The following is a 24,507-nucleotide window of genomic DNA, read 5'->3' on the forward strand; positions in this document are numbered from 1 at the left end:
TAAATATTAATTTTAATGAAAAATCATATTTTTAAAGATTTTCATTCATGTTTACAAACTCAAAGCATTAGAATAATAGAGAGAAGACAAGTACAACACTTGATCAAAGCATGCTCATGAATATATCTATTATATCAAAAAGGCTTTGAGTTTACTGTCCAATACATGTAATATATAGAGATTAGAACAAAAACACATAACCAACGTTGCTCCAAAAACCAACTCCTCAATGCTGCTCCAAAGATTGCCCAAGAACCTCCTCAATGCTGCTCCAAAAACCAACTCCAACTGCTCACAAACTCCTCACAAATGCTCACATAAATGCAATGAGATAGTTGTGAGGAAATATGAGGGGGTTGGGTCACCTTTATAGGCGTGGGAGAAGGGTAGAGGGGCTAGGAAATAGTTTAAACAAAAAAAAATTGATTTCAAGTCTGCCCAACCCGCCTTTTTTGCTGCTACTGAGACCGATCGGTTTAAGTCGAGCTTGGTTGGTCTGGCTGGTCTATTATCAAGCCGGCCAAATCAGTGACCAACTCGGCTGATTCAGTGACAGAATGGTCGCCGAACCGGATAATTGACCTAGTCGGTCCGGGCAGTTTTACTTGGGAGCGGGAGCGACATTTTCAGAAGCTCCCGGTTTGGGAGTGAATCCTGGAGCGTTTTATATATATATATATATTTTGATATATATATGTCAACAAAAACATGTAGAATAATGAATTAGGTATAAAAAACATAAAAAAACATAAAAAAACATAGATTGAACCATATAACAACAATCATCTAGAAGTTATAATCTTCATCAACCACGTCCACAAGTTAGTAACATAGTAACATACAACATATTGAGTCTCATGATTCATCAATCTTAAGGTTTCAAGCTTTCAAAATTCAATATATAACATTTATCATCATTGATCACCAAAGTTGTACTTGTAAGCTAAGTGTAACCATTACAACAAATAATATCTAACATGAAATGAAATGTTATAAAATGAAATGAAATGAAACAACCTTCAACTTTCATGAAGCATCATATTCATAATTCATTACTAATGAGTTATAATTGCCAACTTCAAACTTAAATTGTCATATATTGTTTAAAAAAATATCATAATAAATATGAAAGAGTCAATAGTTATAAAAACTACTAGAAACTAGAAAAGAGAAGTAAATCTATTATCTATTTCTTATGCTTGGGCCTCTTGCCACCACGAGAAATGTCTAATTTTTTACTCTTGTTCGAAAATTAGGATCTTTGTCATTAATATCACCCTCTAAGCATTAATATCCAGAGGTATCTTTGTCATTACCTCTATATCTGTATAGGGATCTTTGTCATTAATATCACTCTCTAAGCATTAACGTAAGATAGAAAAAGCATAGCATTTCAAGTCAAGATTTTGTTTGAGTGATGCGTACATTTTTAGGAGGGTCATGATAGAGGAGTTCAACAACCAATGTCACTAACGTCAAGGTACATAGAGGGATTGGTGCTCTTGATTAAATACGAGTTTCATACTCTAATACATGACAAAATTCAATGGAAACATTGCAATCCCCCAATCTTGAAATCCTGAAAAACTGATAAGTCTACTGGATTTTGAATGAAATCTAAAATTCTACTTTTTCCATATGAAATCCAATGATGCCGGAACCACTCTCAAACATCCTGAGTCATTTCGTGGTAATGTTAAAAATTTAAGTGAAAGGATGAAAATGAAGATTAAGGATAGGGCCATAGACTTGATCATTAAGCTGCCCCACTCAAAAATTATTTGTTTCTTTCAAAAAAAATTGTCAAACATTACTACAAAAAAAAATTGCAAAAAAGGCAAAACGCTCCCGAAAAGGCAGGGGGCAAATTTTTTTTTAGGGAGCGCGCTCCCGACCCGCTCCCGAGTCGCTCCCGCCTGGAGCGTGGATTGGGAGCAGGATTTGGGGGGGGGGGGGCGCTTCCCCGCAACACAGGGTCCGGGCAAGGGTATGGCTTGGTCAACCAGGGCGATTCTGAGTTAGACCGACCTAGTTTTAAAACTATGAAGGTGTGTTGAGGTCCATGGAATGTTGTTAAAGTTAGCTTGGATAGGTGCTTCCACATAGGCTTGGTGTCTTAGCATGTGGAAGTGGTCCAACACATGCTTTTTCCCAATATGACTTTATATTTATAAAGTAACTTTTACTTTATGACTAAAAGTGACTTAAGTTGCCTTAACGAAAGTTTAAGTCACAACTGTTGATCTCAAGAGGGCAAGATTTAATCTTGGCCATCCATCTCTTTGGAGATCTAAGGTTAGGCATTTGGTCATAAAGAGATAAAAGCAAGTTGGGGGAAAAGTGAGACACATTGAACACACAAGAGAACAAATGAGGTTTGAGGTTGAGGAGAAATAGAGAAGGAAAAGTGAATTGCAGAGGTTGAGAGATTGCAGATCAGATTGAGGTCAAGTTTTCCAGCAGTGCATGCATCCCAAGGCAACCATACCAAACCGTACAAATTTTGTGCAGTCTGTATAGTCGTATAGATAGTTGTACAACTGCGCAATAGGTCAACATTAATCTTAGATATGAGGTTGGAGAGTTGGAAGATTGTTGGGCTGAAATCTGGGCAATTTTCTCAAGAATTTGTGAGTTGTATCAGGTTCATTTGTTGCTGTGATTAATTTCCCGTTTTTTCTAAGAGCTGAAAACAATACACCTCTGTTTGATGGTCTTTCCCCATTGGGGTTTTCCAACGTAAAAGCTGCCTCATTTATTGTGTGTGGTTTTCTGTTTTCCTCTACATATGTTTTCACAGTGTTGCTGTTCATAAAAGTCAGATTTGTAAAAATATTTATTGGTTACAAATTTTTAAATACGGGCATGAATTTTATTGAAACATCAACCATATTTGAAACCTATGAAAAACTTACATGGTTATGAAAAAATTCAGATTCTTCTTCAGGAGGTAAAAACTTTTTTGAGTTTTAAGGAGGCGGCAAAGATCTTTCTGGGTTTTCAAGAAAAGGCTGAGATCCTTCTGGGTTTTTAGGAAAAGGTTGAGATCTTTCTGGGTTTTCAGGAAAAGGTTGAGATCCTTCTGGGTTTTTAGGAAAAGGTTGAGATCTTTCTGGGTTTTCTAGAAAAATGGATTATTTTTCTGGGTTCTTAAGGATTGTTCAAAATTTTCTTGGGTTCTCAAGGAAAAGCAAAACCATTTCTAGGTTTTTAAGGAAATGGCCACAGGGTTGAGATTTGAGGACAAATTGGATTGGGCTTCTAACTACAGTGCTTGGAGGGAGAGGATTGCTTTGTTTTTTAAAGAAAATTAGATATGGGAGTTTTCTATTCAGACTCGGACATCTCCAATAGATGCTGCAACACTTGTGGAGCATATAAAAAACTTAAAAAGGATGTGAAAGCAAAGAGAATCATTCTTGATGGGGTGAAGGATCATATTATCCCTCACTTAATAGGAAATAAGTTAGCAAGGGAGATGTGGGTAGCTCTTACAAACCTTTATCAAAACAGTAACCAAAACTGAAAAATGGTGCTTCAAGAGAAGTTGAGCGGCACCAAAATGGCCAGATCTGAAAAGGTTGCTTCTTATCTCACTAGAATCACCTAGTTACACGATGAGTTGGCAACAATTGGGGTAGCAATGCCGAGTTTAGAGTTGGTGGCAATCGCCTTAAATGGATTCTTAGAACCAATGTTGCACGAAGCGGGGATGAAACAGGGACATTTTTTGGAAGCGGGGACGCGGAAGTGTCATTTTCCAAAAATCTAGGAAGCAAAGCGTCTCGGAAGCATCTACTATATATATATTTATATTTTTTTTGCATTTATATTCAAAACAAACATCCCAAATACCAAATTAGTTGTAGAAGACACAAAAACATGCATATCTTTACATAAATCAAGATAGATATGGCATCCATGTTTCCATTGTAGTATGTACATCAATGATTAAAAATTCGAGCATCAACCATCTATATTCTAGCAATTACAAACGTACATCAAATTTTTAAGCATATTATAAAACATAAAACATAGAGCATATTATGATTTATCAAGCGTGTGAGCAATTGTCAACATTTGTCATGTCCAAAATTCAAATAATAATGTTTACAAAATAGGTCACCTGGTCACCGCCAAGACAAAAAGGTTCAAATTCACAAGCCTACAAGTCTAATGATTAATCTATTACAAAAGTAGTAAATTGTGAATATATCTACTAATCTATCCTCCTTCCACCACGAAGAGAATGTGGCGGCAGGCCTCCATGTGTTGGCAAAGAAGAAGATGGTGTTTGTGGAAGTTGTGGCACTGAAATTGATGAAGACGAACCCCTTGCTCATGGTGTTGAACCATGGAATCTGGGAACCAAGGGACCAGATGGAGGTGGCATCTCAACTTGATCATCATCATCCTGGAATCGCTCAAAAAATTCATACCAAAAATAGCCACTAGTTAACAAAAAAAATTAAAAACAGGAATTAGAGAAATGATTTATAAGCAAAATTCATACCACAATGGACATACCTGGATAAGAGCATTCTCTAATTGCTCTAATCGCAACGCTCCATCCTCCAAATTTGGTTCCTCTGGATTCCTGTCCCAAATCTTAAGGTCTTTATTAGTTTTTGCATCATCATAGTAATGGGACAACAATCGCAAGTTGTAATGAACATCAACCAAGCTCTTTGCCCAGTCCAAACTCAACCTGTTCCTTTTAACACTGTGGATTAAAGAATAAGAGCTCTAACACCTCTCTGCAGAAGAAGTGTTTACCACTTGTGATAGCACCCGCGATGCCAAAGTCTGTAGAAGTGGAGTAGCACCTCCATGCATGTTCCACCACTCAAGAGAAGAAAAAGACTCTCGATCTTTAATTGTATGCATGCTCCCAAATGGACCAGTGCTAAGCGTATAGTTGCTCAATTGTCTTCGTACCATGGCAGCCTCCTCATCAGGGACTAATTTACTTAATGCAATCATATATTTTTTGTGAACCTCTTAATCTTGGTGTGGTTTTCTCCTGCTTGCCCCTAGGTGCTGGTGTTGAAAGCCATGATGGATGATAGTATTTAGGTGTCGAAACCTTTGCTAATGCATGCAATGGAACATTTAGCATTTCCCATCGGTTTTCCACCTCTGCACGAATATAATTGCACAAGGTGATATCTCTAGGCTCAGCAATGTCTTTAATTTGCCCCAACATGCTATCCATTTGCTCATACACTTTCCCAATTATTGGTCAATCTGAATCTCCAAACTTGATCATGTAATAAATTGGTTTGGTGAATTGCAAAACATATTTAACCTGTGACCAAAAGTACATGTCAAGAATAGTGTCCTTGGCTACATTAGCACCATCTCTATCAGTGTTAATTTCCTCCCATGATTCAATACACACCATATTAGTTAAAGTTTGTCTCACCTTCACTCGCTGCCTAAAGGTGAAGTAATAACTGTCAAATCTTGTTTTTGCAAGTTTAAGCAACCGCAACTTGGAGTAAGTGCCATAGAAGTAGTTTACCCTTGTATGCCTTGTGATGAATTTAATGAGTGGCTTCCCTCTCCTGTAAAGCTCATTAATCCACCCACATTCTTTATGCTTCACAATATCATGCATCAAAAGGTTCCATGTGTGAACCAGGCACCCAGACCAAAAGATGTGTGGATGAGTACGCTCAATAACTTTTCCTGCTGCCTTACAATTTGTTGCATTATCTGTGATCACTTGAACCACATTATTCGGACCAACATCTCTGATTGATTGCAATAGGAGATCTACAATGTTTTGGGAAGATGCACTGATGGAGGAGTCATGACATGTAATAAACATTGCACCACTAGCAGAAACACCAAGAACATTTATCAAATGTTGGTTTCTAATATTTGTCCACCCATCTGATACAATGGATACCCCACAATCTACCCACTCATTTGTAAAACGTGTCAAAGCTCTTTGAACCTTTGCTTTTTCTCTTTCTAATAACACTGTTCTAGCTTTCTCATAGTTGGGGGACTTGTATACTTTTGGGGCTTCGTTGATGACCTTTACCATTTCATGTCAATAGGGAGAGCGAAGCACATTGAATGGTACACCGCAAGCACAAAGAAATCAGACATCATCCCTCCCAGCAACATTCAGGATATCCCCTATTGTTCTTTTACCTCCAGAGCTTGCAGAAGTACCACGAGGAGATGAGCTACCAAATCTAAAGGTTGCACTTGATTCAAAATGAGTTTTTTGTTTCTTGCTTTTTCGTTGTGCAACCTCCTCTATTTGGATGTATTTTCTTCTTTGTTCAGCTGAAATGTTTAGGCAAATTTGTATGCCCACAACACCCTTTTTTTCATCACTGTCCATCACCCCACAAAGATGCCTCCTCACACGGGTATATGAACCACTAAATGGTTTTCCTCCATGACAACCATGAGGGCACAAAAATTTGTAGCTTCCACCACCCTTTCCCCCTTCAAGTTTGGTCACATAGTTCCACAAGGGTGTTAATGCAGCTTTCCCCTCTAGTGTTTCAGTGTTCCCTTCAGGTTCAACTTCATCCCCTTCCTCTTCAAACCCTTCCTCCTCATCATACATTGGGTCACTCATATTGGGACCACTATCCTCTTGTTCTTCTTCCCTTCTATTCCTACTTCCCCTTGCCATCATTAAAACCAAAAGTGGAATGATACATAGAAGCCAAAAGAACACCATCTTGGAATATGGATATAGGTGGTGGACAACCTGCAATTAAATGAGCAAGTAGAAAGAATGGGAAAGAGTAGGAGAGGGAGGAGAAAAATACAAAAAAATGTCAAAATAATGAGGGAGTTTGGGGTTTGCACTTACCTATTTAGCTCTTGTAGATGGAAGTTCTCCAAGCTCCTCCTCCTTCTCCTAGCTCCTCCTCCTTCACTCTTCCAAGTTCTCCTCTCTTTCTCCTCTCTTCTCCAAGCTCTCATAAAATAAAAGTGAGAAAATGAGATATGAAAGGGTCTTAAATCCCTTCACTCCTCACCCTAACCCAAGGTTGACCTACCCCCAACCAAGGAAAACAAAAAAAAAGTGAAAAAAAAAAAAAAGTCACATTTTTTTGGCCCGTGCGACGGAAATGGCTGCTCACTCAGCGAAGCGGTCACAATCCGTACGGATTCGACCCGGATGCGCCAAAATGCGTTTCGGAAAAACCAAAACGCGGATCGGCTGTACGGTTTCGAATTGGTTGGAAGCGTATTTATCAGCTCGATCCATGTTTTGGAGGGCGGGTCACCCATGGATCCATATGGATCACGGATCAGGCTTTTGATTTGGGGGGGGGGGGGGGGCGTTTCCTGCAACACTGCTCAGAACAATGGGATTATTTTTTCTGAGGGATTGTGGCACGGGAAAATCTTTCCAACTAGCAAAGATTATGGGGCGACTTTACTCAGGAGGAGATAAGGACAAGTTCCATGCATGTAGACAAATAGAACAATGAGGAAGAAGATAACCTTGCTCTTGCAAGTAAGGGCAAGAGAAGGACAGAAAGGCTCCAGTGGTGGAGCTACCTTTAAAGGAGAGAAGAAGGACACAAGTTGTTGAGAAAGCTAGGGTAGCTAGATTAGGCGTTTTCTCTTATTTTGATAACTGCTTGTGATGTATTTTTACTTAACTTAATTAGCTTTTTCTTTCTCTTGATTATATTTAGTGTTCTTATCATTAAACAACTACCAAATCATAAAGAACAATGAGACAAGAGAACACAAGATGTAGGTGATCGGCTAGGGCCAAAACCTCTCATCTTGAGAGGAAAACCCACAAGAATTATTCTCTTCTTATAGAACCTTCAAATGACGAATTCCAGGACTTAAGACCCTTGACAAAGAACCCTCCAAGACCAAGTCAACCATTCTCCTTGATGATCTTTCTTTCCTGCAATTTCGACCCCAACAACTTCTTCAACAACTTTGATCCCAACAGTTTCTTTTGCAACTTCGACCCAACAATTTCATCTGCAACTTCGACACCAACAACTATCCAACACTTTGACTTGCCCAACAACTTTCCAGCACTTTGACTTGCCCAACAATTTTCTAGCACTTCGACTTGCCCAACAACTTTCTAGTACTTCGACTTGCCCAACAACTTTAGAAACCCTATTGCAAGAGAGAGAGGCCCAAAAAATTTGATCTTGCTTTTCTTCTTCTTGTCCTTGATTTTCGTCCTTTTCCAACTTCTTTCTTGAGGAGATCAAACTTGCTTGTTGTGTATCCAAATGAGGTTGACTTCCTTCTTATATATAGGCTTTCCAGGGGTATTAATTGTTGAAAAGTGGAACTAGGTTCGGTCTTCATAATGACATGTAAATATAATTTTATGTAATGAGATGTAAATAAGAAAAATAAAAATATTATATTGACTTGCTTCATGGGTTTCATGAGCAAGGGGTTTTGTTTTTGAGTTAAGACTCCCATTGAGAGTCTTTAGGATTTATTTGTCATCTAGTCATAAAATATTAGAGTCATTGTCATGTAACTGAAGTTATGTTACACTTTGTAAAAGGTTAATATTGTCTATGTAAAGTATCCTCCAAGAACCTGTCATCTATCCTTTTCAAGTCGGCCTACAAACGATGGAAGAACATGCTAGATAAAGTCGGCCTAAAGATCATGTGGAGAGGTGTATAAATAGATGTATTTTGCCTCCATTCGAACCAAGTAACTCGACTTGAAGAAGTGCGAAGAAAAGGTGAAAGCAGAAGTGCGAAAAAGGAGTGAAACAAAAGTGCAAAGAAGAGGTTGAAAGGAAGTGTGAAGAAGTGATAAAGGAAGGGTTCTTCTGGGCATGCGAAAGGGTTATCTTCTGGGGAAGCGAAGGAGTTTCTTTTGAAGCAGTGGGAAGAAGGGTTTCTTCTAGGCAAGCGAAGGAGAGGTTTCTTATGGGGCAGCAAGGAAGGATTCTTCTGGAAGGGTTGAAGTAGAGATCTAGAGTCCGAGTTTCTCTAGAGTAAACCAGTAAAGACCTAGAGGCTAAGATTCTTTAGGGGAAGTCAAGAAGGAGCAGTGAAAAGATAGAGACCGAGGTTCTCTAGAAGGAGCTAAGGAGAGCAGTTCAAGATCAAGAAGAATGGCGAAGAAAGGAAGAGGTAGAGCATCAAGGTTGGTGACAAGGTTCTTGGGAGGATACTAGAGTCAAGGGTTCGTGACACGTGTCATGGTCTTGGTACTTATCAATTGAAGATCTAGAAGAAGAATTTTGATCGGGTTTTCCTCTCAAGAGGTGAGAGGTTTTGGCCTTGGCTGAGAAGCCTACATACTGTGTCACTTGTCTTTTATTGTGCATATTGGTAATTGTCTTGATGAAGAGAACACATTAATAAGCTAACAAAGAAAAGATTACAAGCTAAGAAATAAAAGTATATCACAAGCAATTATCAAGCAGAGAAATCTCTTAACTCTGAATGCCTTAGATTTCTCAACATGGTATCAAAGCTTGGGCGCTGAAGACAAGAAGGGGGAGTCAAAGAAAGTCAAAGATCACCAAGCAAGAGATCTAGATCTTCATCAAACCAAAACCCTAGATCGAAGAATTCTCCAAGCAAGAGTCTTGAAATTATCTTCAAGAAGGAAGCAAAAAGAAAGGCCGAAACCCTAGAAGCACTCCAGAAATCATACATCACCAAGGAAGTGGAAGTTCTTCAAATCTAAGGAAGGTTGGGTCGAAAGACAATCTTCTCTTTATTGAAGCAAGGATCTCACTTGAAAGAGATCATCCAAAGCCACAAGTTCATCATCAAGTTGAAGATCCCATCTTCTTAAGTAAGTACCTTTTATTATAAACTAATCTAGTAAAAATGACTTCACGTTTCAAGGAGAACCAAAAACCGGTTGGGATATCAAACTACCTTGCATGGAAAAGAAGGATAGAAATAGTCCTCAAAGTAAATGAAGTCATTGATCATGTTCATGGAAAGGTCTCCAAGCCATCCGAAGAACAAGCATTATCTGAATACATGGAAAGGAATCTCAAGGCTCAAAAGATTCTAAATGAGCCTATCAAAGATCCTCTCATTTCTTATGTCGCCGAGATGGAGACATCTAAAGAAAAGATATGATAAACTGATAGAACTTTTCTTTAAGAGCACGATAGAAAAGATCATAACACGTAGATCTGATCTACATAAATTGAAGGTGTCAAGGGATGAGGGGATATCGTCATGTCTCTTAAAGGCATCTCAAATAAAATGTCAATTGCACGATCTAGGAGAGATGGTATCTGATAAAGAAATGATCTCTGTTATTCTAAATGCATTGACCAATGAACAATGTAACCTTATATTTACTGATGAAGAGGAAGCTATCCCATTCATAAAATTATGGTTCCTCTACAAGGTAGAAGAAGACAGGATGAAGAAAGAAAGTGACAAAAGATCAGATGGAAGGGAACAATTAGTGACAAGATGAAAAGGAAAATTTGGAAAGCTTGGTACTCCAAAGAAGAAAAGGAAGAACATGGCTAAGGAAAGATGCTATGGTTGTCAAAGTCTTCGGCACTAAAGAAGAGACTGTCCTAAACATAAGAGAGACATGGAAGAAGACTATTCTACCAAGGAAGTGAAAGAACATGAAACAAAGAAGCTTAAGAAGGAATAAGCAAGAAGATCTCAACTATGACTAAGATGATCTTCTTCACTAGAAGATACCTTTCACTTGTAAGCTATAGAGAGGATGCAATGTAAATAAGATAGAATGCATCATATTAGAAAATAACATTGTGATAGAAGCATTAGAAGTAAGAGCTCGTGACATGGGAAGTAGAAAATATGTCTAGTACAAATTCTATTGATTACAAAGAATGGGAGCTCTTGGAAACCTCATTAAATACTTATAGAAATAAGCAGAGGTCATCATCGACTGGGATCATCATAGTCAATAAAGGAAACATCTGCCAGGTGAGGATATGGCAGATCCTCAAGTTTCTCTAATGGAATCCTCCTGGTAGATCCTCAAGTTTCTCTAATGGAATCCTTATCAAACGATTCACCGATCTAGAAAGGAAGCAAATGTTTTCATCAGGAATTCCAACTCGTGGGATTCAAGGAATGATGGTATTATGACATAACAGGAAAGCAGGTCTGAATGATAAAGTCCTTTTGAATGAAGTTGTTACAGGGAATCTGGATGTCGGAAAGGAAGATAAGGTATGTATGCTTTCATAGGATATTTTGAAAGTCATGTCATATGGTTGCAGAGAATTTGGATCACTATTTTCATCTTGGAAAATATGATCGAAAGAAGCAGGGATCTCCTCCTCCGAAAGATTGCAGAAAAGCATAAATCACACTAGATGAAATCAACATAATATGTTCTCATATGAATCATGAGGATGCTGACTACAATCATGGAACTATGATTGGAAGCCCCCGGGAATGAAGTGTGAAAGGATAGGAAGAGATTTTATGCAATGAAGGTAGAAGGAATTCAACATCCGAATTCCAAGAAGATTTGACTAGAAAATCTCCCAGAAAGATGTGAAGACTCTGATAAGAGTCGGAAAAAGACAAAGACCCTTGACAATGGATATCAGTGGGAGATGTGTCAATTTGCATGCAGGATGCTGATACCTATAGGAAGATGTCATGGTGAAAGATCATCACAAATGTAATTTTGATTTAAAGTGTTCATTTACTATTTTGGACTAATATCTGGATGGGCTTATGTAGGACTGCCAAAGGGAAATCTTTGGATGACTTCCAAGTAGACCATATAGAAGGATGTAATGTCGTTCTGAAAAATATGGCATGAAAATAGAATGACATGAAGCAAAGCCAGATGGAAAATCTGATGGATCACTTTCTGATGAGTTGAGGACATGACTAACTCATGGATAAAGCATAAAAGTGATGGATGATTTGTGCCCTATGTAGAAGTTCCCAAAGATGAAGACTCCTTAACGAAGAAGAAATTCATGACATTGAAGGAATGAGCTCTTCAAGTTGCTGGGTGTTTCAGGATCTCCACATGAGGAGCTGCGATAGGTCCCTAGTTAAGAGGGAGCCTAAAAAGCAGTTTCTTACTTGGAAGAAACTTAGAAATTCCTAAGCAGGGAGCTTAGGTACATTCCTTTTTGATAGGAATGAGTACATTCCTTTATTGGAATATGTCCTCTTGGTTTGAAAAGGAGAGATAGACATCGTTCTGGTCTTCACCTGAGAAGACAGAATGGAGGATTGTGTAATCATTTGGCATCTGATACTCGTAGGGATGAGATAGAGCATCCCATGAAAGAGTAGTCGTGGAGGACCGATATTCTTTGTGGGACTGGGGAGTCCAAGAAAAGAATAGTCCTCATGGAGCATATCCTGAGAGAACCCAGGTGGGGTATGTTCTGGGAGTTGCAATGATGAGTGTCTATAAATCATTGGTTTCGCCAACATTGTGCTCTAATCTTGTGGAGGGATAGAGCTGTTAGTCAAGGCCTTGCTATATAACAATGCTGGTTGAAATGATGCTATACAAATGAGTTACAAATCTGAATTCTTCTCATGAGTGATTCTTCAAATCTGTGCTGCTGCTGACTCCGCACTGCTGCCAACTCTACTGTAATGTTCCAAACTAGAAAGAATAGTGCTATGCAAAGTGAACAATAAAAACAACACCATAAAATTAAATCAGACCATCATACCACAAAAATGGCAACCAAGCTGCGTTGTCTACTCATTTTATTAAATGGGAAGAGGTGTACAACAAGGTGCTAAAATGTGTTCCCCTGGCTTGCTCTAGGTAAGCTAGAAAAAGCCCAAAATGAACAATGGAACACCCTCCTCAAATCTGCTGGTAATCCGACCCAAGAGCTGTGTGGTTACTACCCAGAAAGGTGCTATTGCCTGAAATGATCTACTGTTAGAGCCTTCCCCGTTGCTCAGAAAATTCAGGGAAATTAACCCAGTGTCTACGCAAGAAACCAAGAATAACCCACAAAGGAATTGGCCAGATGTTGACCTCGAAATTTTGGCCCAAATTCCATTAGCTCCTCTAGCTGCTAGCTAAGTTTGGATTCCTGTTTGACCCCTCAGATTTTGCCAAAAAATTCTATAAAATTAGGAGTGTACTCCTTGCTAAAAACCCAAAAAGAGTTTCCCTTTGTTCCAACCTTCAAAAATTGACCCTTCATAGCTTGGCCCTCCTTCAAATACGAATTTTGTTGTTGTGATTGATCCTGTCAATCTATGCACTCCTAGCTCCAACAATCCTCCTCAAATGGACCTCCAAATGATCTCCCAACTCCCCAGCTCCAAATCCCCGGGATAATGTTGCCCCAACTAATCTCACTCCAATGGTTGCGCAGTTGCTGCGCTGCTGTTACTCTCCCTGTTCTGTGTTGCTATTACTCTCCCTGCTTTGCACTGCTGCTACTCTCCTTGCTGCTGGAACTCAACCTCCTTGCTGCTATTTTCCTGCTGCTGTAACTCGACCCTTCTACTGCTCCTTTCCCTGCGGCTGTAACTCGGCCTCCTTGCTGTTACTTTCCCTGTTGCTGGGACTCGACTACAGCTGCTGTAACTCTTCTCCCTGCTGCCACTATGAACTGAGATGAAGAACTTCCTCCTAGGGTTGACACTCGAAGTCCACCGAAGCAAGGGTTGAGATCTCTGCTCGCAGACACTCGTGTGCTAAACAACACAGTAACCCAGATAAGCAGCTCGGGCAACTAAAATTGAGTTCAATATGTCAAAAGATTATGAAATGAGGAGAGATGCATTCCTTATATAGGTTTTGTGGAGCACTTTTCCCTCCATTGTGGGTCCCTCACTCAAACCATCGATTTCCCCTCCATGCAAATAGAACTAGGGAATGCATATTCTCCTAGTGTGGGTGTCCCCCACGTATAACTTAACCACACCGAAATAACTTCTACTAAGTCTAGCTTCCTAATAAAATTGAATGGGCCCCATCACCTCCAAAATTGGCCTCAAAATGTAGAGATTAATCCTATTCCAAAATAATTTAGGAAGGGACATTACAGTTCTCCCCTCCCAAATGTTGCTTGTCCCCAAGCAACTTCAGTGATGGATGCTCAAGTATGTGCTCACCCTCCCATGTACCATCCTCATCCAGCAAGCTCCTCCAATGCACCAAAAATCGCTTGTCCTCAAGAAATTCCTGAACATGCATCCTCTCTAAGTGCTGCTCCCCACTGTTATTGCAGAATGAACTAGGGTCCCAGATGTGCCACTGAATCGTCCCTGACCTTGGCAGTGCCCTGATATGAAAGAATCCTTCAATACCCAGATGCTAGGCCATCTTGTCGAACATGAAGCTCCCCTCGCTCCACTCACTATCCTGCCTGGTATAGGTACCAAAAGTCCCTTGCTCCATCAGTGACTCGCTAAAGCCCAATGGAAGATCTGTATGATCTCCCCTTGTAGTAGCCAACGCATCCCTAAAGGTTATTGAGTTGTGAAGCGCTGTGATGCCCCAGTTCCCTGCTAGTCCTAGAGTGGTGTCACCATGTTGACGCTGTGCTATTCTGACTATGAAACACTTCCCATCGTGTGCAGACAGTACGCTCCTCTCCTGGAACTCGATGGTGGAATACTGATAGAGGCGAGACACATCCTGCCCGACATCTCCATGATGCTAAAGTCTACCCATCTAAATCTAACTCTGAACCGATGCAACCACAAAGAAACTCTGCCTTGCCATCCGATGAAGGCCATTGTGTACCCCAATGTGGCAATCCCAGAGTGAACTAGACCAATCTTTATCGTGACTTTGGCCATCACGAGATAGAGTGATCTATCAATCAACTGAATCCCTGCATCCCCTAGTTGGACCTGCTGCAACATAGCTATGACAACTACAGGAATCCATCCATGCCTTATCTCTAGTCCCTGCATGTGATCAATATATAGGCTCCATATATCGTGGGCTAATCTAATGGATGCTAATCTGCCCTGTGCCTGCCATTGTGTAGTACCGATGATCGTTGGAGGTCACGTTTGCCGAATAGATACCCCCTGAATGCAACCAAAAGATGTGTATCCGATACTCGTAATCGACTCAGGGTATGTGGATCCCTCTTGTCCTTGCCAACCTTCTCCCCTGGGTCTACCCTCTGCCCTCTCGATAATATGCCAATATAAGGTCTGGAGCCCGGAGACATACTGGGAAACTACCTTAGTCGTACCTGGTATCCTCTGCTCATGCATGGTCCCAACATGCCCTGAGAAAAGAGTGACACATGTCTCCCTCGTGACTAGCTCCCTAGACGTAGGCTCGATGATGAACGATATGCCACCCTTGCAGATGATCACCTCATCCCCCAATCTGTGGTTGTCAACTGACGCACCAACCCAATGCCACTGCTGAAAAGTCTCCCCCCTAGTGCGTTGAGTGTCACCCAAATATCTCGGGTGAGCTCCTCGTCCCCTGCTACTCATGCCCAGAGTGCAGAAATTCGACAACAAAATCGACTGCGCTTGTGAGGGATGTAGAAGAGGGTCAGGCGTGTGAGTCCCCGCGGATACCATCAAGTATCACTCATCTGTGTCCCCGTCGATCCTAGGTGAACTACGCCCAAAGGTATGATTGATGCTTCCATCTAAGGGTCTCCTTGGAGGCAACACTCCAAGAGCTTGCTGTGCAACACTATACACCTCTGCATACCACCGATCATCCCAGTACTCCTGGACATACCACTGTACACCGTGACCTACCCTTGTACACCGCTGGGTACCCTCGGCTACGACTATGCCATCCTGTACCGTCCTGTGTCCCGTCTGTGTCACTGTACTTGTCACTTCCTGCATGTACTCCATGCAATGTGAGGCACTCCCACTCCACAATGCAATCCAACATATTACGACACACCCCCATGCGTCTCCATGCCCATCTGCAGACCATTGCTCAACGCTAGATGCTCCTACCCATCCCTGAATGAGATGGCCTAAAGATGTGTCCATATGCTCTCTGATGAGGGGACCTCCCCTCCAAGTCCTCCCTAAAGGACCCAAGAAGTGAATCTCCCCAGGTGTCAGCAATGATGCCACCACTACTCTGCTCCTCTGTGTTCCACACAAATGCGAAGAATCCCCGACTCCATACAAGGCACCGTCTAGTGGCCTGCTAATGCCACCTCCTCCGACAAACTCCTCCCAGAGTATGCTGATCACCCAGTGATCCCATGTACAAATGCCATACCAAGACAACCAAAAGAGTTTGTCCATAAATTGGTTGGCCACTGGTGCTGACCGAGACTCCCCTAGCGAATGTGCATGCTCAACTGCTAGGTCAACTGTACCATCCAGGTTGTAGTCAACCAGCATACCTGGGAAATGATAGGTAGTCCCACCGGGAACCCAATGCCAGTCTGCATTGCTGGTATCCCCAATGCCTGGAAGCTCCTGTTGAGCTACACCCAGGTCCACCACCATCTCCATAGCCCACTCCACAGGGTACCAACTCAGAATCTCTCGCCATCCAACCCCAAGAGAGGGATCAAATGCACGAACTCCTACACATAGAACAACCCTAGCATGTGGGTGCTGCACCCTATGCAACTCAGGTCGTCTCATCTCGCTATCTTGGTCAATACATGAAATTTGACTATGTAGCTCTGTCTCTCTTTGTCTAATGGGCCAATGTAACCTAACAGTGCTGCCAACCCCGTCTATGTATGCCCGAAGAGAGCTGCTCTCACGCTCCAACGTGCACTCTAGTTGCACCAGTAGGGAATCTAACTGCTCCCCAACGTGAGTCAATTTGGTCGTGGACTCGACACAAAACGCTCTCATGCCCTCCAACTCGTTGTTTTGCTGCAGAATAGCCTCACGCACTAACGCGACCTTCCTTTGTAATGCTAGAAGGTTGGCCTAAAATTGGTGGAACTACTATGGGCATCTATCACCTGTAAACTTGGTCACAACTCTAGATACCTCAGCAACTGTTCGCATCTCGTCCATGGGTGGCACCCCCTCAACAGATGGCTTTATGTGTGTAGGCTTTATCCTCTCCACCAAGGTGTCAACTGGGGCTATCAAAGAGGTCTCTAATAAAGGTGACTCCTGTGCCACACTGGGTATATCGATGTGCTCCTCACCATATTGTGGGCTCTCAACATCATGCTTAACCTCCTCCTTAGGCTCTTGATATCTAAAGCCAGTTCTCCACTAGCAAAAGCGCCCCTTGGTCTCACCCTCTAACCGTCTTTGTCCTGCCTGCTCCTTTTAAGGAGATCTGGTGCCTTGATCTGGTCGACTTTCCCCACATGATGTAGATGGCTACACCCCCACGACCTGCTCACCTCTAACGTCCCTGTTGTAAGGGTGAAGATGGGTTTGGTCTGTGATCCTCCTCAACTAGGCCAACCTCTCATCGTTCCAATGAATTCTACCCCAGAATTTCTGCATACTAGATTTCCCTTGAGCCATGGGTTTGTCTCCGGTTTCACCCGTCATTGTGCACTCATACCCAAAGCTTCCATGATCTTCTGGCTAATTTCCCACAAATGGGCCAAGATCATGCTCCGATACCACTATAATGTTCCAAACTAGAAAAATAGTGCTATGCAAAGTGAACAATAAAAACAACATAAAATTAAATCAGACCGTCAGACCACAAAATTGGCAACCAAACTGTGCTCTACTCATTTTATTAAATGGGAAGAGGTGTACAACAAGGTGCTGGAATCTGTGCACCTAGGCTTGCTCTAGGCAAGCTAGACCCAAAATGAACAATGGAACACCCTCCTCAAATCTGCAGGTAATCCAGCCTAAGAGCTACGCGGTTACCGCGCAGAAAGGTGCTGTTGCTTGAAATGATATGCGATTAGAGCCTTTCCCATTGCTCAGAAAATTCTGGGAAATTAATCCCAGCCTCTACGCAACAAACCCAGAATAATCCACGAAGGAATTGGCTAGATGTTAACCTCGGAATTTTGGCCCAAATTCCCTTAGCTTCTCTAGCTGTTGGCTAAGTTGGGACCCCTGTTTGATCCCGCAGATCTGCCTAGAAAATTCTATAAAATTAGGAGCGTACTCCCTGCCAAAACCCAGAAAATCCAGAAAGAGTTTCCCTTGTTTCCAACCTTCAAAAATTGACCCTTCACAACTTGGCCCTCCTCCAAATATGAATTCTGTCGCTGTGATTGATCTTGTCAATCTATGCATTCCCAGCTCCAAATCCCCAGGATAATGTTGCCCTAACAAATCTCACTCCAATGGCTGTGCAGTCCGTAAGCTGCTGTTACTCTCCCTGTACTACGCTGTTGTTACTCTCCCTGCTTTGTGCTGCTGCTACTCTCTCTGCTGCTGGAACACAGCCTCCTTGCTGCTATTTTCCTACTGCTGTAACTCGACCCTCCTGCTATTCCTTTCCCTGCAGCTGTAACTCGACCTCCTTGCTGTTACTTCCCCTACTACTGGAACTTGACTACAATTGTTGTAACTCATCACCCTGCTATTGCTAAGAATTGAGATGAAGAAGAACTCCCCCCTAGGGCTGGCACTCGAAGTCCATCGAAGCAAAGGGTTGAGATCTCCGCTCGAAGACACTCGTGTGCTAAACAACACAGTAACCCGGCTAAGCAGCTCGAGCAACTAAAATTGAGTTCAATATGTCAAAAGATGATGAAATGAGGAGAGCTGCCTTCCTTATATAGATTTTATGGAGCACTTTTCCCTCAATTTTCCCTCCATTGTGGGTCCCTCACTCAACCATTGATTTCCTCTCCATGCAAATAGAACTAGGGAATGCATATTCTCCTAGTGTGGGTGGCCCCCATGTATAACTTAACCATACCGAAATAAATTCTAAATCTAGCTTCCTAATAAAATCAAATGGGCCCCATCACCTCCAAAATTGGCCTCAAAATGTAGAGATTAATCCTATTCCAAAATAATTTAGGAAGGGACATTACATTTGCATTGCGCTCACTAGCATCTGACTACAACTAGACTCTGCATGTGTCCCTCTAGCATCTGACTGCATCTACTGATCCATCCTACTACTGAATACTGTGGGCACCCGTACCAAGGTATTGATTCAAGAGGTGGACCTCCTCAAGAATCCTTCCCATCTATAGCAGTCTGGGGCTACAACACGAAGTCACCCCATTTCACTCTTGGGGGTATGTCTGCAAACATGGCGAAGTCTTCCTCCAGCTTGGAGGACAGCCTATCGATCTCTGCTGATGCTGCTTCTCCTCCTTGGCCTTCTTCTTGAGAGGACATTGGGTGCTGTAGTGACCAAGCTCACCACATTTGAAGCACTTGATCTTAGATAGGTCCTTCTTCTTGTTACGCTGCTCCCCCTGCCCCTGACTGGGACCCTTTGATGTGAAGGCCACATTCTCCTCCTCCTTCACCTGCGTCGATTCACTGCTGCTGCCATTGATGGAGTTCTTCACTAGGTCTCGTCTCAACTCCTCTTGTTGCAAATCGGCCCACATCCTCTCCCACCTTGGCAAGGTTTCTCTGCCCAAGATACTTTGGACAAATACTTGCCACTCCTCTGTGACACACTGTTTATTGCCAATCGCACTAGCTCTGTGGGTTGAGGTGCTGCCCCAACAACTGATAATTGGTTCCAGATCTCTTGAATCCTGGTAAGGAAGGGGTCTATACGTTCCCCTTTTTGCATCTTGGTGCATCTCAGCTTCTCCTCTTATTACATCTTCCGCTGCTCGGAAGTGCCTTGGTACATCGTGGAAAGTGTATCCCACATCTCTTTGGCCTTTTCCTGGGCCGCTATGTGTGATATAATGTGTTCTCGAGCACTATCAAGGATCAACCTCTTTGCCCGTGCCATCTCCTTTCTGTATTCCTTCAGCTGATCAACATCCGTGGGGATAGCTACCACTGCATCATCGAGAAGGAAGGACATCCTTGCCTTCCAGATGACATAGTTGGAAGCACCATCCAACCTGTCCTGATCTCATAGTCCGGCAGTGGCCATCTCAAATAATGTCGAAAATCTCCGCTTTGCTTCTTCTCAACTGCTGCTAGGTTATTCACACTCCCTTCTAGAGTGAAAAAATCTGCTCACAACGACTGTTGATCTGCAAGGGAAATCAAACTTTTGAGACTAGAATTTCCCTAAGGAAAAATTTCCCTTAGTGTGTGCTCTTCTTCCACCGGATGCTAGTTCTGCTCTAGCACACTCCTGCAAAACTATTGCGTCTAGCTGGAGATCTACTCTGCGAAAATACTTGGCCTGCTCCCTTTGCCTCTAGAATCCCTCGATCTAGAGAGAGAATTTTTCTGTCCCTCTCTTGAAAAATCGATTCTCCTCAAGAAATTCGACCTCTTGGCCAAGGTGACTTCACTGCCTCTGGGGTTTTGATCTGCTACCTAAATTGAACAACAAAACTCTTTTCTTCACTACTGAGCTCTCCGGTTGATCATCTGCGCTCTGATACCATGTGAAAATTCAGAAACTCGAATCCTTTTGCAGCAATTGGAAATAATTCTCCTAATTGTTAAATTAATTTTAACAATTTATTTACCGTTTCTTACAACAAATACTGAATAACTCACGCTGCAACCTACACAAATAAAACTGCTGAAGAATAAATGTTGGAAGAAATGCTAGCACACACAAATAAAATAACACAGTTATTTTTGGACTAAAGTCCTCGGAAAAACATAACTTGGGAAAACCGGTGCATCATTTGAGGGTTTTAATATTAAGCAACAGTGAAATAATCTGAGTGCAACTGGATGCTGAAAATGGCAATCCTATAGAGAAATAGTGGCAAGAATCTGGAGAGAAATTTTCGTCACCCCACAGGCAATCTTCCGGCACAACCTGCCTTCAGAATTTCGGCCTTTTGAGGCACTGCGTCAGCCTTTGCATTGCTCTGCGTAGGTGGTTGGACGACTTGCCTTCTGCTGGATTTTGATGAAATCGTTTTGCCTTGTGCTAACTAGAAAGACGCTTCTCTGACACTCTGGGACTCCTTCCAAATAATTTAGTTGGCGCCCTATAATCTTGTAGCTGGGAAAAGACCTGACTTTGAAATTTTGGATTAGGGAAGCACCATTCTATGCATGTCATAAGTCCTCTGCCAACCTCCCCATCCTTATTAAATTTGCTCTTATCATAAAAATATTGTGGGTTTAAGAAGTACCCAACAACATGTAAGGGGGAATGCAATTGCCTATCCCAACGTGCATCAATAATGTCCCAAAGAGGCATATAATTTGCCTCCTCATCCCCATATCTTCTTTTGATGGCCTCCTTTGCGAGATCCATCACCTCATAAATGTAACCCATAGCAGGTTTGTCACCATCAACCATCTTGAAAGTTCAAGCTTTCAAATTTAAAGAAATATGAAACTTTGAAAATAAAAAGAAGCTTGAAATGAAATTTAAAAAATGAAAAAGTTAAAAGACTTGAAGTACTTGAGAACTCTAACAAGGGACTCTGTCACAACAATAATCACTTCGGCATCTTTCCAGAGACCGTCATTAAACACAAGTGCAACAATTTCAATGCCTTCAAGGGTCTTGGAATGTTTAGATGCCATCCACTTTGGTCCCAAGAACATCCTCTTCAGATTTATCTTTCACTCAACCACAGATTGCAAAGATATGAAATTTGTTGCAAATCTAGTCACTGCAGGTCAAACAATTTCTTTACCTTCAGTGTATTTTCTCATGGTGTTTAGGACAATAGTGTGGTTTTATAGGTATTTGGTTATGGATTTTGCCTTCTCCACAACCTCATGTATCTAATGAAGCTTACCAATGTCCTCAAGCATTAAATCTATGCAATGGGCAACACAAGAGGTCCAAAAAATAGTGGGCTGCCTAATCTCAAAAAGTCTACCAACAGCCATATAATTAGCTGCATTGTCGGTGAAAATTTGTACAACATGTTCTTCTCCCACTTCTTGAACGACTTCCTCCATCATTTCACAAATAAGTTGGGCAGTCTTAACCTTGTCTGAGGCATCCACTGATTTGAGAAACATTGTGCCTGTTGGACAAGATACAAGGAAATTTATTAAAGTTCTATTCCTCTGATCTGTCCATCCATCACTCATGATGGTGCACCCTGTTTCTACCCATGATGAACGAAACTCAGATAGCACAAGCATGACATCTTCAACATTTTCTAACAACAAATCTATCGTAAGGCTCTCTAATGAAGGGGCTTGGAACCTTGGACCTGCAACAACAACTACATCAATCATAGCTTGCTAATAAGGACTTCTAGCATAGTGGAAAGCTATGTCGGAATAGTACCAAGAGTTAGCAATGGCCTTCCTTGCCTGACTATGGATATTTTTTTCCAACCAGTGGCATCCAAGGTAGGTTGGGAACCAGGTTTTGTGTGGGGAGAAAAAAAGTGTTTATGTTTCCACCTCCAGTGTTGAATGCAAGAGGATTCATTTGGCCTTGAGTTTGGCTTGGACTTGGAGGCATGTGTGAGAAACTTGGGAACGACATTGAGGATTCAACAGAGGGAGATGGCAAGAGGGTGGTGGAAGAAAAACTATCAACTCCAGGAGTTCCTATTTCTTTTGTTTGCTTTTATTCCTTGGCATTATGCTGATTCAACATATCAATGGCCAATGTTGCTTGGTGTTTGAAATTTTCGTCAACGTTTTTGCAGAGACCTATATCGTGGTTGGGTATTTGTGCAAGGTGGTACTTGAATCTATAAATGCCTCCACTACATTTCGCTTTGCAAAATTTACGGAGGAGCTTGGGGTCTCCAGAAATCTTGTCACAATAAGCCCAAGCAAAGTCCTCCCCCCTCGGCATTGTTGTTGTTTTGGACTTGTGTTTAAATTGTGGCTTCTGTTTAGATTTGGAGTCGTGCCCACTACCCTTTGTTTAATTTGGTTCATGTAAATAGTAAAAGACAATAAAAGATTTAAATAAAAAATGCCATATATGTTTGAACTTTAAACTTAGGAATCATGCTAAATAACTGGAGGCAGCATATAGATTAGGGCAGGCTAGGCAACATATAGTTATATCTAGATTATTTCTTTTCAAAACTTAAAATATAGATATAACTATATAACTCTGACTGGCCAAAAAATAAGAATTCACCACTGCCCAGGATTCCCACGAGAGAAAGTAAACTTGCACTTTGTGGATGCGACCATACGGTGTTTTTGTAAGAGGCCCAACATCATTAAAAAAATCTTGGATATGAGTGTGCTTGCAAACGTATTATATTTGAACTATTATGTCGGCTATGAAATGCGCCTCTTTCATAAGCTATATATAAAAAAATTAACATGAGTCTTAACTCTTACTAATCCCTTCACTCTTGAGTCTTAACGCATCTGTGTATAATAATCCCTTCACTTAGTGGAGCATTCCGCAGTATGAGCATAGTGGAAACAAACAATGGAGCATTCAGCAGTACGAGCACAAATTAACATGAGTAGCTAAGCATTCAACATGATAACAAATTAACATGAGCAGCGGAAACAAACAGGGTCCTTACTCGTCACCCGTTTCAACGTCTTTGTAAAGTATGTGGAAAATCGAAATTGAAATTCGTTGTTTTAGAATGCAGCGTCTCTGTGAACTTGCGAAGCGGTTTAATCGAAACTGAAATTGTGGAAAGCCGAAACTAGAACCTGCTTAATGTTTTCGAATGCCATGTCTTTGCAAAGCGGATTAACCTTTTAGAATGTGGCAGAAACGAACCCTAAATCGAAATTGTAAATCGATAATTGCCAAAAAAACGTAAAAAAATTGGGAAACTCGTCGCAATCGCAGACTTGCGAGTCAAACTCGGTCAATGCGAGTTTGACTCAGAATTTTGACTTTAGCCTTTTGGATGCTGAATAGATTATAACTCACGAGTAATTGCGATCACTCGGCGATTCCTGTTACATTGGAGAAAATAGAATGGATTGAGGAGGTCACTGGGCAAGCTAGGGAGATTATAAAATTCATCACCAACCACTACCAATCTCAAGAAATATATCGAGAATACTCCAAATTGGAGTTGTTGAAAGTTGCTGAGAGTCGAGACAAGGCATGCCTCAAACTTCATCATGTTGCGTCGCCTTTGTTGAAGTTAAAAATGCATTAATGAGTATGGTGGTGGGTCCAACTTGGGCTGAGTGGAGACAAGAAGATTCAAAGAAGGGAAGTATGGTGAGGAGGGTGTTGGTTGATGAAGATTGGTGGAGCAAGATTGATTTCTTGCTCAAGTTCACATCACTTGCATTTGATCTTCTCCAAGATGCAGACACAAAGAAACCTTTCCTAGGAGAGGTTTATGATGGCATGGATAACATGGTTGAAAAAACTTTGGAATTATTACACAGGAGGCTTCCACTTTTATTTCTGTGAATTTTGTTTTTGCTGAACAAGTGAGGTCCATTATTGTTACTAGGTGGAATAGTTTCAACACTCCATTGCACACTTTGGCACATGCTTTGAATCCAAAATTTTATGATGAAGAATTCATTGCTAAAAGCAATGGGAAGAGGAAGGCTCCACATAAGGACAAGGAGGTGGCCAATGGAGTGAAGAAACCCTTTCAGACGATGTTTC

At 41.5% G+C, this 24,507-nt stretch overlaps 1 protein-coding gene across 1 annotated transcript in view; it reads left to right on the forward strand.

Annotated features, from left to right (window-relative positions):
- The window catches only part of FH (frataxin-like protein), an 87,275-nt gene that overhangs the window by 60,596 nt on the left and 2,172 nt on the right, over positions 1 to 24,507 (forward strand). The gene's annotated exons all lie outside the window — the stretch shown is intronic.

The sequence above is a fragment of the Pinus tabuliformis genome, chromosome 7 (assembly GCF_031772625.1).
Source record: "Pinus tabuliformis cultivar Carrire ecotype Pingquan chromosome 7, CPIR1, whole genome shotgun sequence".
Taxonomy (NCBI): domain Eukaryota; kingdom Viridiplantae; phylum Streptophyta; class Pinopsida; order Pinales; family Pinaceae; genus Pinus; species Pinus tabuliformis.